This window comes from Euphorbia lathyris, chromosome 1 (genome assembly GCF_963576675.1).
Source record: "Euphorbia lathyris chromosome 1, ddEupLath1.1, whole genome shotgun sequence".
NCBI lineage: Eukaryota > Viridiplantae > Streptophyta > Magnoliopsida > Malpighiales > Euphorbiaceae > Euphorbia > Euphorbia lathyris.
The window spans coordinates 57,574,901-57,589,723 of NC_088910.1; positions in this window are offsets into that span (position 1 = coordinate 57,574,901).

Consider the following 14,823-nt stretch of genomic DNA (forward strand, 5'->3'; position numbering starts at 1 on the left):
GCCTTTGCAGGCCAGCTCAGTAAGCTGGCCTATGGGAATCAGTAAAAAGACTGATTCCTAGCCCCACGTCTTTACGTTTCACGCCTCATGATTGCACCTGCATTGGGAAACAAGTTAGATTAGGTTTAGGCACGAAACTACAACTATAAATAGGACTTTGTAACATTGTATTAGATATCTCTTAACTTTGTAAACAGAAACCCTAGCCTCGATCCTTGAAGAATCCTCCTCCTTCCTCCGTCTTCCATTGAAGAACACCAACCTCCATGCTCCAGAGGATTATTCAAGGCTTCCATCCTTTAAGTCCTAGGAAGATGTCTGCATTGGTCGATAGGTTCCCTGAAAGGGATTTCTTTCTCTTTTTACATTATGTTTGCCTCTGATCCATTCTATGAATCCTAGGCTAATTGTATCTTCGTGATAATAGTTTCCATATTTAATATTAATTCAAGTTTTATTTTGTTCAATTGATTGTTATTATATTATTCTGAGTCTTACGCTTTGGTTTTCTGGATTAACTCATTCATAAATCCAAACATTAACTTGGCACATATTGTGAGCTGAATCTGACCTAGTCAGAGCCTATAATATTGACAAACTTATGGAAGATTAAGCCTAAATTTCTGAGCCTTAGAGCTAGTTTCGGCCTTACAAAGGAATCATGCGCTAGGAATCATAGAAGGATAAGTAGGGTTAATCGCCTTAGGCACAAGTGACTTGGATTAGTTTTACAATTGAATGATAAAATAGGATTGAAATTGGTATTATCGTATCACCCCATATCATTCCAGGTTAATTTACATTGTTAAGGATCACTTAGGAGTAGGTTTAACTTAATTAGGAGTAGCTTTAATCTAATTAGGAGTAGTTTAACTTACAAACCTTCAATCTCAAACCCCTCATAGCCTAGATAATATTAGAAGCCTAGTAGTTTGGTACTTGCGGTATAAATCATGTGGATTCGATACCTGAACTTGTCCAGATTATTACTTGTTAACGATGGGGTACACTTATCCCTTAGTGAGTCCTTTGGAGCGACAGCTCCGGGGCGCATCAGTTGCCTCTATGATTCTTCGAAAATTCTTAACATGTGAGACTGGATTGCCAATTCTTCCATATTGGCTAAAAGTTGGGATTCAGAAACCTATAGGCATATCAGAAGACTCAAGAAGTTAGTCTCAGTACTTGCTTTCCTAATTACATAAAGAAGCCTTCATCTTCGGGAGATAGATCAGATGCGGAAAACCAGGACCAGTTCCTTAGCTTAGGCTAATCCATCAAGATCGTAGCTAAGCCTTTGAGAAATTAAGACCGTATTCGATTCCATCTTCTTCTTCTGTGTGGTGCAAGGGTTCGTGGATGAGAAAGAATAGAATCAAGGGCATCGGCTATCTTGTGCCTCCTTTCCCCCTTCTTCGAGACCCAGTATCGAAACCTCTTTCATTCTCATTCACGCTGGGTAGAGAGCGGATGTAGTTAAATTGAAAATTCAAGAAAAGAAAGTAAAGAATGTACGCTAGCAGATGCAAGAAGACGATCGACACGATGGTGGGTTTGGCAGCGAGCGGTAGGGGAAACCACTTTCTCCTAATGTACAAGGATAAATTATTGACTTCGTAGTATATCATATATAGAAAGTAGGTATTACTGGGTAAAGATTGGCTGCCGCTGAATTTTCCTTTTGCGGTAAATTGTTATGATAACAATTTTTGAATGATTGAGTTTGTAAATTGCAATAAGCATAGACTCCTCTTTTCAAGCTTTTGAACCATGTGAATTGTCTTTTTAGAAGGTCAAAACGCAAAATTTATTTTTGTTGTTTTCTCTTTTATGTATATAAAAAAAGGCATTACACCCATTTGGCTCCTCAAACTAAAGTTTCAAACTCAATTAAGATCCTGAACTATCAAAATCATCAATCAAGTCCATGAACTAAGCAAAAATTATCAATTGAGTCCTCATTCTAAACAAAAATCATCCATTGAGGCATCATCGAAAATCATTCGGTGGAACAGTTTAAGACCATTTTCCTCAAACCTATTTTGAATCAACACAGAGATTATTACAGTCTATATCAAATAGTCAGAGTTTCTGATTTTAAGATTGGATAAGGATTCAATTTATTATTTTTATTTATTTCAAAAAGTTGATTGATGATTTTGATAGTTCAAAGTCCTAATTGACTTTGAAACTTTAATTTGGAGAGCCAATATAAAATGTATTTAATTAATATTAATAGATAGCCAGCGGCGCCAGTTTGCCGGATGCCACGTTTTTAATTTTAATAATAAATTGGAGTAATAACAATTATAATTAAAGAAGGGTATTGCTAAATACCGCCCCTAATTTCCGGTTCACCGCACTGTTTTGACCATTATACCCTTGCCACTTTTTTTCCCCTAAAACCTTCAAAACTCTCTCTAGTTTTCTCTCCCGAGCACAAATCCCGGATTTGAAAAAAAAGGATCAAAACATTCCCGAAGACAATGAGTTCGAACACGAGGTAATATTACGAGAATTAAAAACGTTATTTAGCATTTTTTTATTTTTTTTTTATTCGATTTTTGCCTGGGCGGGTGGCGAATACCACCCGTTCCTTAGGCCGAACGGATGAACTACCCGTTCGGCCTAAGGAACGGGTGGTAATCGCCACCCGCTCCACCCATGGAACGGGTGGTACGCGCCACCCGCTCCACCCATGGAACGGGTGGTACGCGCCACCCGTTTCACCTATGGAACGGGCAGTACGCGCTGCCCGTTTCCACCTATGGTGGAACGGGTAGCCTGCCCGTTCAGGCAAAAATGGGCAGAAATTGCCCCGAATTAATTTCGAACGGGAGAAATAGCCCCGAAGTATTTTTTTGTAATTTTAATGTAAATTTTTCGTATATTCAGGTACCGATAGAAGATTGGAACCCCGATAACATTGATTATAGTTCGCGTTTTATAATGGATACCGTTTTCCCCTCCAGTCAGGATGCTATTGATTGGGCAAAAAAGATAGCTATTCAGAATGGGTTTGAGCTTGTAATATCTTCGCAAAAAAATGGGGGAAAACAGAAGTTGTTGCGCTGTTCACGGGGTGAACGATATAGAGGTGTTGTGAAAAATGATGAAGATCCTGCAATTAGGAAAAGTAAAACTAAAGCGTGCCGCTGTAAATTTCAGATTAAAGCCTATCAACATGCAGACCTTTCGGGATGGGGGATAAAGGCTAAGGCTGGGTTAACTGGAATGCATAACCATACAATGCGTATGTATCCAGAGGGAAGTCGGTAAATGAGCGGACTCAGTATCGCATCTAAACAAATTGTGCGTGATATGTCTTCAGCTCAAGCAAAGCCTGGTGCTATTTTAGCAGCAGTTAAAGAAAAACACCCAGAGGACAACTCAGTAATTAAACACATATATAATTACAGGGACAAAATGAGGAGGGACGCGTTTGAAGGTAGAGACCTGGCTAGTCAATTCTACCATATTGTTGTGGAGAACAAATATGTCAATTACACACAGGCTGATTCAGGTGTGATAACGCATGTGTTCATGGCACATCCAGAGTCAGTTGATATGTTCAGGACTTACCACTGGTACATCGGCATTGATTCAACGTACAAAACAAACAAGTACAAAATTCCGTTTGTTGAGATTGTTGGGATGACGCCATGCAATAATAACTTCAAGATAGCGTATGCTATTGTTAAAGACGAGACCGAAGGGAGCTATCGTTGGATTTTGCAAAGGCTAAAGATTTTGCTTGGGGATGATCTTAACCCGACCGTTGTTGTTAGTGACAGGGAGCTTGGGTTATTAAAGCCGATACAAGAAGTTTTTCCACAAGCAGCGCACTTGCTATGCACTTGGCATATAAATAAGGATGTGGAAGATCGTGTGTATAGAATCATTGGAGATAAATGCCTTGCCTCTAAATTCAAGAATGGCAAATGGAGAACAATATTAGAATCATTAACCATTGAGGAGTACGAGACCAATCTTATGATGATGAAGGAAAAGATGAGCAGGTTCAAAGGAGTTATCTCGTATGTTGAGGAGACGTGGTTGGTGCATAAGGAGAAGTTTGTTGTTGCTTGGACAAAGGAGTTCCTACATTTTGGTAACACAACTACTTGTCGAGTGGAGAGCGAACATGCTAGTCTAAAGCAATGGCTCAATACGGCAACTGGGTCCCTTGACATGGTATGGCAGAAGGTTCACAAGCAGATTGAATCACAAGCAACCAATATAAGGTATTTGCAATTTCTTCTACTGCGATTTTGGAATTTGCATTTAGGGTTGTATCATTTCACTAACTAATAATAATTTTGTCTTCGTATCAGGTACATGCTTGAACAGTCGCGGCTTCGTCAAGCAGTCACTTTCACCGGACGCCCATTAAGCCAACTTGTATTCAAAGTCTCTCATTATTGTCTGCAGTTGTTGAATCAAGAGTTAGAGTGTATGAGAGGGTTGAGCCATGAAGTGTACGTGCGTTGCGGTTGTGTATTGAGAACATCGCATCAGATACCATGTGCATGTGAACTGAAACGAGCTTGTGATCTGGAACAAATGATCAGTTTTGAGAGTGTTCACGTGTTTTGGAGAACACTTTTAATCAATCATGGTCACACTGATGAAAATGACGGGCGTAATGATCTGAACGAGGAGCAGCGATATTTTAAGTCCTTAGTGGACCATCTACGGGGATGCGCAATATCTCCCACACATCATGCATCAAAATGGTCATCTCACCAAATGGCATGTGAAATGATGACGTGTCTGGCTGCCACCGCTCTACAAATGCTGTGATCAGAGCAGCATCTATGTGACTGTGCATAATACCAGGTAAATGGAACAAGCCAGATGACTCGATATGCGACTGAATCGTCTGGGAAGAACTACTGTACCATAATCTCAGCTTCGTGCAATACCCTGATCTGGTATGACACCTAAGGACGCCCCTATCCTGACCGGCCCATATAGCACATGCAATATGTCCCAAAAAGCTCGGGATCACAGCACCATCAAATGGACCCCCGGGGACGGGGTCCTTCACAACCCAGTCATCCTCTACACTCCTCGATCGCTTGCTGCTACCTGAAATTACAGCAAACGGTTTACATTAATTTTTTAGTATATTTTTCAATAATCACGATTAACACAAATACAAATAAACACATTTTTTAATTTCTCTTACCAGAAGAAGATGCTGCGGTAGAAGAAAATCGTCCGTCTCGACCCCTCGTCACAACGCCACGATCTATGGGGATAGTATCAGCACTAGGACGATGCATAGAAGCATCCCCGTCCATGTCTATATCAGCCGCCTCATCCCGTCCCTCAGCACGCTCCGCCTGTGCAGCATGTGCCCTTCGGGCGTCCGCCATGAACCGCTGCTGCTCCTCCCGATCCCGCCGAGCAGATGCAGTAACAGGACGTGAAGACGTGCGTCTAGGGTCAGCTCCCTCCTGATCCTGTAATATTATTTATTTATAAGGTATATTCAATTTAACAAAAATTTTTTTTCTATACGTTCGGGTCTGCCTACGCCCGGTCCGTGCAATTTTTTTTAAAAAAAATTCAAAATTTGCCCCTTTTTGGCCTGGACGGGTGGTTTACACCACCTGCCCTATGGTCTAAACGGGTGCGGCGCACCAGTCGGCCTTAGGGCCGACCAGTGCGCCGCAAACGTTTGGCCCTTAGGCCAAACGGGTGGCGCATGCGCTCCACCATAAGGTGGAGCGCATGCGTTGTACGCGTTCCACCTTAAGTGGAACGCGTACGACGAGCGACCCACCCCATGGTGGAGCGCATGCGCCGCGCGTTCCACCTTACGGTGGAGCGCGTGCGCCGTGCGATCCACCATAGGGTGGATCGCTCGACACGCTCCATCTCCACCTACGGTGGAACACATAGTTCATGCGTTCCACCGTAGGTGGAGATGGAGCGTGTCGCCCGCTTAGGCCAAATTCTGGGATTTTAATCCCGAATTTCGGCCCGATTACTCACGATTTTGATAATTTTTTTTATGGAAATACTTACCGTAATACCCATGTATCCTTTGTCGATGCCTCCTCTTCGTGCCATCTCGTTTTTGGTCGGTTTTTTTTAGAATGGAAAATAAGTTGAGAGGATTTGGAATTTTCAAATTATATTTGAAATAATGAGAAGGGTAAAAAGGTCAATACAGGGCGGTGAACCGGAATTTTAGTGCGGTATATAGTCGTCCACTTAAAGAAGTAACTAGGAAGATGGGGTGGCATTATTGGCAAACAAGAACAAAGGAGAGAAATGCAGTCTTGTTTAGGTCAAGACTCAAAACATCCAATTTTATTCTAAATTAAACAATAAATATATCATTAAACTTTGTTTATTAATCAATAATTATACCACATACTCTATGAAATTCACTCTAAAATATAGGAAAGTTGTGTTTGGTTACTCATTTCTAATTCCCAGTAATAATTCATACAATCGGTTATTGTGTGTAGCACAATTTCTTTTATTAATTTTGATAGATTTATAAATAAATTTCAAATGGAAAAATAAACCCTTTTTTTAAGTAAAAAAAAAATTATTAATGAAAATCATAGAACAAATAAAATCAGGAGAATGTAAACCAAAAAAATAAAATCAGGAGAACTTAAAGACCACCCTATTTTAGAGTAGGCAACTCGAGCAAGCTCATAAGCTACAATATTCACAGAACGGTTAATAAAATTGACACTAACGTCATTTAAAGAACTTAACATGGATTTGCACCCTTCTAATATAAAACCATAAGTAGATCTAAAAAGTTAGTCTCTAAGATGATTAACTACCGTATCAGCATCTAATAAGTGACATTTCTGTTAGATATTTATCTTGCTTTAATTAATTAAATATGTAGCTGGTTTAGAAAGTCTTAGTCTTTAGGGAAGAGCTATTCTTTAGGAAGAATAGAGTTTGTTTTTATCTTCGTATCTTTTCCTTGCTTCTAGTTGTTAAGCGTAGATTTTCTGTTATTCCTTTTATGCTTGTAAGGCTATTTATAGTCCATGTTTCTCAATGAATAAACTTACTCTTTCCAGCTATTCCTGTGTTATTTCATAGTTTACATTTGGTATCAGAGCTGAGTAAAGAGACAAATTGGGTGTGTGAAATTGAGAGGGTGAGTTAAACAGTGGGTCAAATTGGGTGTGTGAAATTGTGAGTGTGAGAATGGCAAATTCTGAGAAGTATGTGCAGCCATCTATTCCAAAGTTTGATGGTCACTATGACTATTGGTCGATGACAATGGAGAATTTCCTGAGAAGCAAAGAGATGTGGAATCTGGTTGAGGAAGGAATTCCAGCAGCGCCAATTGGGACAACATCAGCAAGTGAAGCGCAAAGAAAGACAGTGGATGAAGCCAAACTCAAGGATTTGAAGGTTAAGAACTATCTGTTTCAAGCAATTGACAGAGAAATTCTTGAAACAATTCTTGACAAGAGAACATCAAAGGCAATTTGGGACTCAATGAAGCAGAAATATCAAGGGTCCACGAAGGTGAAGAGGGCACAACTTCAGGCATTAAGAAGAGAGTTTGAACTGCTAGCCATGAAAGAAGGAGAGAAAGTAGACACTTTCTTGGGGCGAACTCTTACCACAGTGAACAAGATGAAGTCAAATGGTGAGACAATGGAGCAGAGCACGGTGGTTAGTAAAATACTTAGATCATTGACTGCCAAATTCAACTATGTTGTGTGTTCAATAGAAGAATCAAATGATCTAAGTACGCTAAGCATTGATGAATTACATGGAAGTTTGCTAGTTCATGAACAAAGAATGCAAGGACACCAAGAGGAGGAACATGTATTGAAAGTGACTCATGATGATCGATCAAGTAAAGGAAGAGGTCGAGGCATGTTCAGAGGAGGACGTGGCAGAGGTAGAGGGAGGCAGCCTATCAACAAATCACTGCTTGAATGTTTCAGATGTCACAACTTGGGGCATTTTCAATATGAGTGCCCTGAATTGGAAAAGAGAGTTAACTACACTGAGTTAGAAGAGGAGGAGTTATTGCTGATGTCCTATGAAGATTTTCCTCAAGAAAAGAGAGAAGAAATATGGTTCCTTGACTCTGGTTACAGCAACCACATGACCGGAAACAAAGAATGGTTCTCAGATTTGGAAGAGAATGTCAATCGGACAGTGAAGCTCGGAAACAATTCAAAAATGTCAGTAGTAGAAAAAGGAAGCATACTGCTGCAAATCAATGGCATAGCTCAGGTAATATCTGATGTCTACTATATTCCTGAGCTTAAAAACAATCTGTTAAGCATAGGACAGCTTCAAGAGAAAGGGCTAGCCATTTTAATTCAGAGTGGAACTTGCAAAGTTTATCACCCCAAGAGAGGACTAATTATGCAAACTAATATAAGTGGAAATAGAATGTTTTTTCTGTTAGCTTCTATGCCATACAAAAATTCTATGTGTTTGCAAACTGAAGATGTATCGGAGAAGGAGTCCCACATGTGGCACTGTCGATTTGGTCATCTGAACCAGAAGGGATTGAGAACGTTAGCTTTCAAAGGAATGGTGATCGGATTACCTGCTCTGAAGTCTCCTAAGGAGTTATGTACAACTTGCTTAACTGGAAAACAACACAGAGAATCTATGCCAAGGAGGAGCCAATGGAGGGCATCAAAGCAACTTCAGCTGGTACATTCTGATATCTGCGGTCCCATCAAACCAGCCTCCCACAGTGACAAAAGGTACATCCTAAGTTTTATCGATGACTTTACTCGTAAAACCTGGGTTTACTTTTTACATGAAAAATCAGAAGCTTTTATTACCTTCAAACATTATAAGGCTAGCGTTGAGAAGGAGATGGGTGTATTTATAACTTGTTTGAGAACTAATAGAGGTGGCGAGTTTACCTCAAATGAGTTTGCAGAATTTTGTAAGGCACATGGAATCAAGAGGCAATTAACTGCAGCCTATATGCCGCAGCAGAACGGAGTAGCCGAGAGAAAGAATAGAACGATTATGAATGATGTTCGATCCATGCTAAATGAAAGAGAAGTTCCCAAAACTTTCTGGTCTGAGGCAGCAAGATGGTGTGTGCACATTCAAAATCGTTCTCCAACAGCAGCAATTGAAAATAAAACTCCAGAAGAGGCGTGGAGCAATACGAAACCAGTGGTAGATTACTTTCGAATTTTTGGATGTGTAGCACATGTTCACATACCAGATCAAAGAAGGAGCAAACTGGATGATAAAAGCAAGAGATGTATTTTTCTAGGGGTCAGCGATGAGTCAAAAGCGTGGAGGCTCTTTGATCCAATCTCAAAGAAAATTATTGTCAGCAAAGATGTTGTGTTTGAAGAAGATAAAAGCTGGGATTGGGGCAGATCCGTCGAAGAAATAAAGCATGATATACTAGAGTGGGGAGAAGAAGAAGATGATGATGTAGCTGATCAAAATGAAGCCGAACATGGTGAAACACATTCAAATAATTGCAGCAGCAGTTCTGAAAATTCCATCAGTTCCAACACTTCAAGTAACAGCTCCAGCAAAATGAGCAGCCCAACAAATTCTCCTCCAAATGAGCCAAGTTCTGATGATGGCGAATTAGTTGAAGGGAGGGGCGTACGAGAAAGAAGAGCATCGGCATGGATGTCAGATTATGAAACAGGAGCAGGTCTCTCGGATGACGATTTGAATGTACTGATGATGATAACAGAGAATGGTCCGATGTCTTTTGAAGAAGCAGTGAAAAGCAGAAAATGGAGGGAGGCAATGTCATCAGAGATTGATTCTATTGAAAGGAATCAGACATGGGAACTAACTGTTGCTCCCAAAGAAATCAAACCCATTGGAGTCAAGTGGGTGTTCAAAACAAAGCTTAATGAAGACGGTGATGTGGAGAAGTTCAAAGCGAGACTCGTGGCAAAAGGATATGCACAACGCCATGGAGTAGATTATACTGAAGTATTTTCTCCGGTGGTAAGACTCAACACCATTCGTGTTATTCTTGCAATAGCTGCACAATCCAGTTGGGAAGTCTTTCAACTTGATGTAAAAAGTGCCTTCCTTCAGCAATAAAGGTGAACCGAGGGGCAAAGAAGGAACTGCATGAAAGAACTTTACAAGATCTAAGCGTTGGACCAGCTGCTTCGGAGTGTAAGGAGGAGGCCCCCCCAGTGAACGTTTATCCAGGTCCCTACTATTTTTTTAGTAAAGCGTGCCATATATATTGAGGGAAGGGAAAAAGGGCTCTCTTTCCTCGCCCGATATGGGCTTCCTAGTGCCGGCAACCACGAACGCTCAGGGGCTGGAAAGGGGCCCCAAGTAAAGCAGTCAAACAATCATTCCTGCTTCCATTCCAGACTTAACCTTCGCCTGCACAGAAATTATAAGAACTTCACTGAGACCAGGTTAAGGGAAGAAGGTTTCGCCCCCTTTACAAAAGGATCATAAAAAACGGAGAATTAAAAGAGGAAGTCTATGTTGAGCAACCTGAGGGCTTCGTAAAGAAAGGAGAAGAAGAAAAGGTGTGCAGGCTGAAAAAGGCGTTATATGGGCTTAAACAAGCGCCTCGAGCTTGGTATAGCAGAATTGAAGCTTACTTCGTACGTGAAAAGTTTGAAAGATGTCCCAGTGAGCATACTTTGTTTACAAAATCAAAAGGAGGTAAAATCCTAATTGTAAGCTTGTACATTGATGATTTAATTTATACTAGAAACGATAGAAGCATGTGTGATGAGTTTAAAAACTCAATGATGTTGGAGTTTGATATGTCTGATTTGGGGAGGATGAAGCACTTTCTTGGAGTAGAAGTGAAACAATGTGCAGGTGGAATCTTTATCTGTCAGAGAAGATATGCAAGGGAAGTTTTAGCAAGATTTGGCATGGAAGATAGCAATGCTGTGAAAAATCCAATAGTGCCGGGTACGAAACTGAGGAAAGATGAGGGTGGTGTTAGAGTTGATGAAACTCTATTCAAACAAGTTGTTGGAAGTCTTATGTATTTAACTGTAACTAGACCTGACTTGATGTTTAGTGTCAGTTTAATAAGCAGGTTCATGGAAAATCCTACCATGTCTCATTGGCTTGCTGCGAAGAGAATTTTAAGGTACTTAAAAGGTACTGTCAATCTGGGAATGTTCTATAGAAACGGAGGATGCAATTTAAAATTCATGGCCTTCACTGATAGTGATTATGCCGGTGATTTAGACGATCGAAGAAGCACTTCCGGGTTTGTGTTTAAATTGGGGTCTGGAGCAATCTCTTGGGCATCAAAGAAACAGCCAGTAGTCGCCCTCTTCACCACTGAAGCAGAATATATAGCAGCAGCCATGTGTGCCTGTCAATGTGTTTGGCTCAGAAGAGTGCTGGAAAAGCTTGAATTTGAAGAAAAAGAGGGGACTGTGATCATGTGCGATAATAGCTCTACCATACAGCTATCCAAAAATCCGGTGTTTCATGGGAAAAGTAAACATATTGATGTGAAATTTCACTTCCTAAGAGACTTAGTGAATGATGAAGTTGTCAAGCTAAATTATTGTGCCTCTGAAAATCAAGTCGCAGATATCATGATAAAGCCATTGAAGTTGGAGCAATTTGAGAAGATACGTGAGATGCTTGGAGTTGCAGATATTACTGAAGTAAGCTGAATTCTGATGAATTAGCTTAAGGGAGGGATTGTTAGATATTTATCTTGCTTTAATTAATTAAATATGTAGCTGGTTTAGAAAGTCCTAGTCTTTAGGGAAGAGCTATTCTTTAGGAAGAATAGAGTTTGTTTTTATCTTCATATATTTTCCTTGCTTCTAGCTGTTAAGCGTAGATTTTCTGTTATTCCTTTTATGCTTGTAAGGCTATTTATAGTCCCTGTTTCTCAATGAATAAACTTACTCTTTCCAGCTATTCCGGTGTTATTTCATAGTTTACACTTTCTAGTTTAGAATTCTTTCAATTTCTACAATCTGTCAAACTCGAATGAAAATGTTACATTTACATAAAACATGCATCTACAATTTAGCACTTGTCAAGAAAAATTAAATCCAAAGAATACACTAAATCGGTCTACCTCAATTGAAAATATCTTTCAAAAAATAAAAGATACAAATATATATTTTAAATTCGAAATATAACTAGAATGTTATAGTTTTTACTCAAAAAAGACTTGAGATATATGACGGTCTCTAACGACTTCGCTGAAAATGACTTTACAAGACAATTCATGGATTGGATTCTTCTTTTTTATTTATTTCTTGCAATTCTAGAATGCAACTTATCCTTGTTGTTATTATTATTATTTTTAATAGACATTAATTTTACTGATATTTGAATATTTTTGTACATTTTCAGACACTCTCATTTGTATAGAGCTAGAAATAAGATTACAATTGGGATAAGATATCAAAATAGGTTTAAGGGGTGTTTGGTTGCTACTTTTCATGCTCCTGTTTGTCTTTTCACTTTAAAATGGAGAATTTTAGGTGTTTGGTTAGTGATCTCCTGTTTGCCTTTTACATTTGGAAAAGCAGCAGTAGGTGTTTGGTTAGTGACCTTCTGTTTGCCTTTTAGACCCGAAAAGCAGCCTTTTACAAAAGCAGAGAATCTCTGCTTTTTGGAAAAGCAGCTTTTTCCAACAGCAAACAGCAAACCGTAACAGCAACAGCAAATAGCAAATAGCAAACAGCAAACAGCAAACTGTAACAACAAACAGCAAACAGCAACAGCAAACAGTAGGTAAAACAAACGGACCCTAAGGTTTTTGGAGAAGTATCAATTTAGGTTTAACGTTCAAAATAGCACCAATATAGGCTTAACGTTTACAACATAATATCAATTTGGGCTTAACGTTTACAATATAGCATCAATTTAGGTCTCACGTACAAAATAGCACCAATATAGGTTTAACGTTTACAAAATAATACGAATTTAAGCTTAACATTTACAAAATATATACAATTTAAGCTAAACGTTATAATTAAATTAATTATATTATATTCTTTCCCTATTAACTTTATATATTATCTTTTTATTTAGTTCTATATTCTTATTTATTATAATATAATTAATTAGTATTCTTGCTCATTAAGATGTTATATTTGTTTTTCATCAATGATTCCATGACTACTAAATTTCATTGCTTATGTAATATATGCAAACTAAAAGTAATTGAATATTCACAATATTTCGAACACTGACATGTATCAATATTATTTTACATGAGCCATGAAATTTAGGAGTCATGGAATGGTTGATGAAAAACAAATGTAAGGTTTTAATAGGCAAGAGTACTAATTAATTGTATTATAATAAATAAAAAAAATAGAACTAAATAAAAAGATAACATATAAAGTTAATAGGAAAAGAATATAATATGGTTAATTTAATTGTGACGTTTAACTTAAATTGGATATATTTTATAAACGTTAAGCTTAAATTCGTATTATTTTGTAAATGTTAAGCCTATATTGGTGCTATTTTGTACGTGAGGCTTAAATTGATGCTATATTGTAAACGTTAGCCTAAATTGATATTATATTGTAAACGTTAAGCCTATATTGGTGTTATTTTGAACGTTGAACCTAAATTGATACTTCTCCAAAAACCTTAGGCCTAATTTGATAGCTTATCCCATTACAATTTTACTTCTCTGTGTTTTTTATATTTTGTTTTAACATTATTAATTGTTTTTATAGGTGAACGCTACTGTTACTTCCTTTTATAATAAAGTAACTAGACTTTGCTATATATATACCATTGATCTAATTTAGAATAGATCTCATCCATTAAAATATTTGAATTGATTTTCACAGCTTAAACCGGTAACAATTTAATTCAATTGCAGTTCCACTTTTGTCTCTTCTCTATTTTTTCTCCACGTTAGTCTCCACTCAACATGCATTAATCTTTGAATTTCTTTTTTTTTGGTCAGAACAAGAGGGCTAAGAGCCCAGAAAACCAAAGGACCTACAACCGAATCTCCCGACTCAGCACAGTACCAACACAATCATCAAAAAGAATATCCTGGATGCCTGCAGGAGGCACACCACACTCGTGATGACCCAAATCAAGAGTCCCTGCGAAATTCACCATCCAGTCAGCGGCACGATTGCCCTCCCAATCTCCCACTGCCTATCCCGAACCTCATAGCAATGCCGAAGCAGCCAATAATAGGGATGACAATAATCTAAGTTACTAGTCAAAAGGTGCACAACAGTTAAAGAATCAAACTCCATGATAACTCTCTTGTATCCTCTCTCCCAAGCATGTCTCAAGCCATAGTAGGCTCCCCAGAGTTCTGCAAGAGTTACTGTACAAATTCCAATATTCACAACAAAACCATGTAACCATTGGCCTGTAGAATCACGAAGAACCCCGCCAGCCGAAGCAAAACCTGGGTTGCCTTTGCACGCACCATCGGTATTCATCTTAACCCAATCCGTCAAAGGCGGAAGCCAACTGATCCAAACTGTGCGCATTGCTTGAGGATTGAATGATTAGAGAACTCAACGGCCTTACTGACTTCAGTGGCTTTATCCTGAATAAGAGTGGTCAGATCACCATTACCCTGCTCACCATCAAAAACCATGGCATTGTGCCTTTTCCACAACCACCAAACACCAACGCTAAACAAAACTGGCCAATGAATATCATACACGGACTCAACAGCTCCTAAATTACCGCGGACCCAGTCTAACATCGTCGAACTAAAGAAGAGCGGCTGAACGGACGACGGAAGAAAATGGAGCCAGAGATTCTTCACCGCTGCACAATCCCGGAGAAGATGGAGATTCGTTTCCTCGGCGCCGCAAAAAGGACAAGAGGCATCGTCGGTAAGGTGCCTCT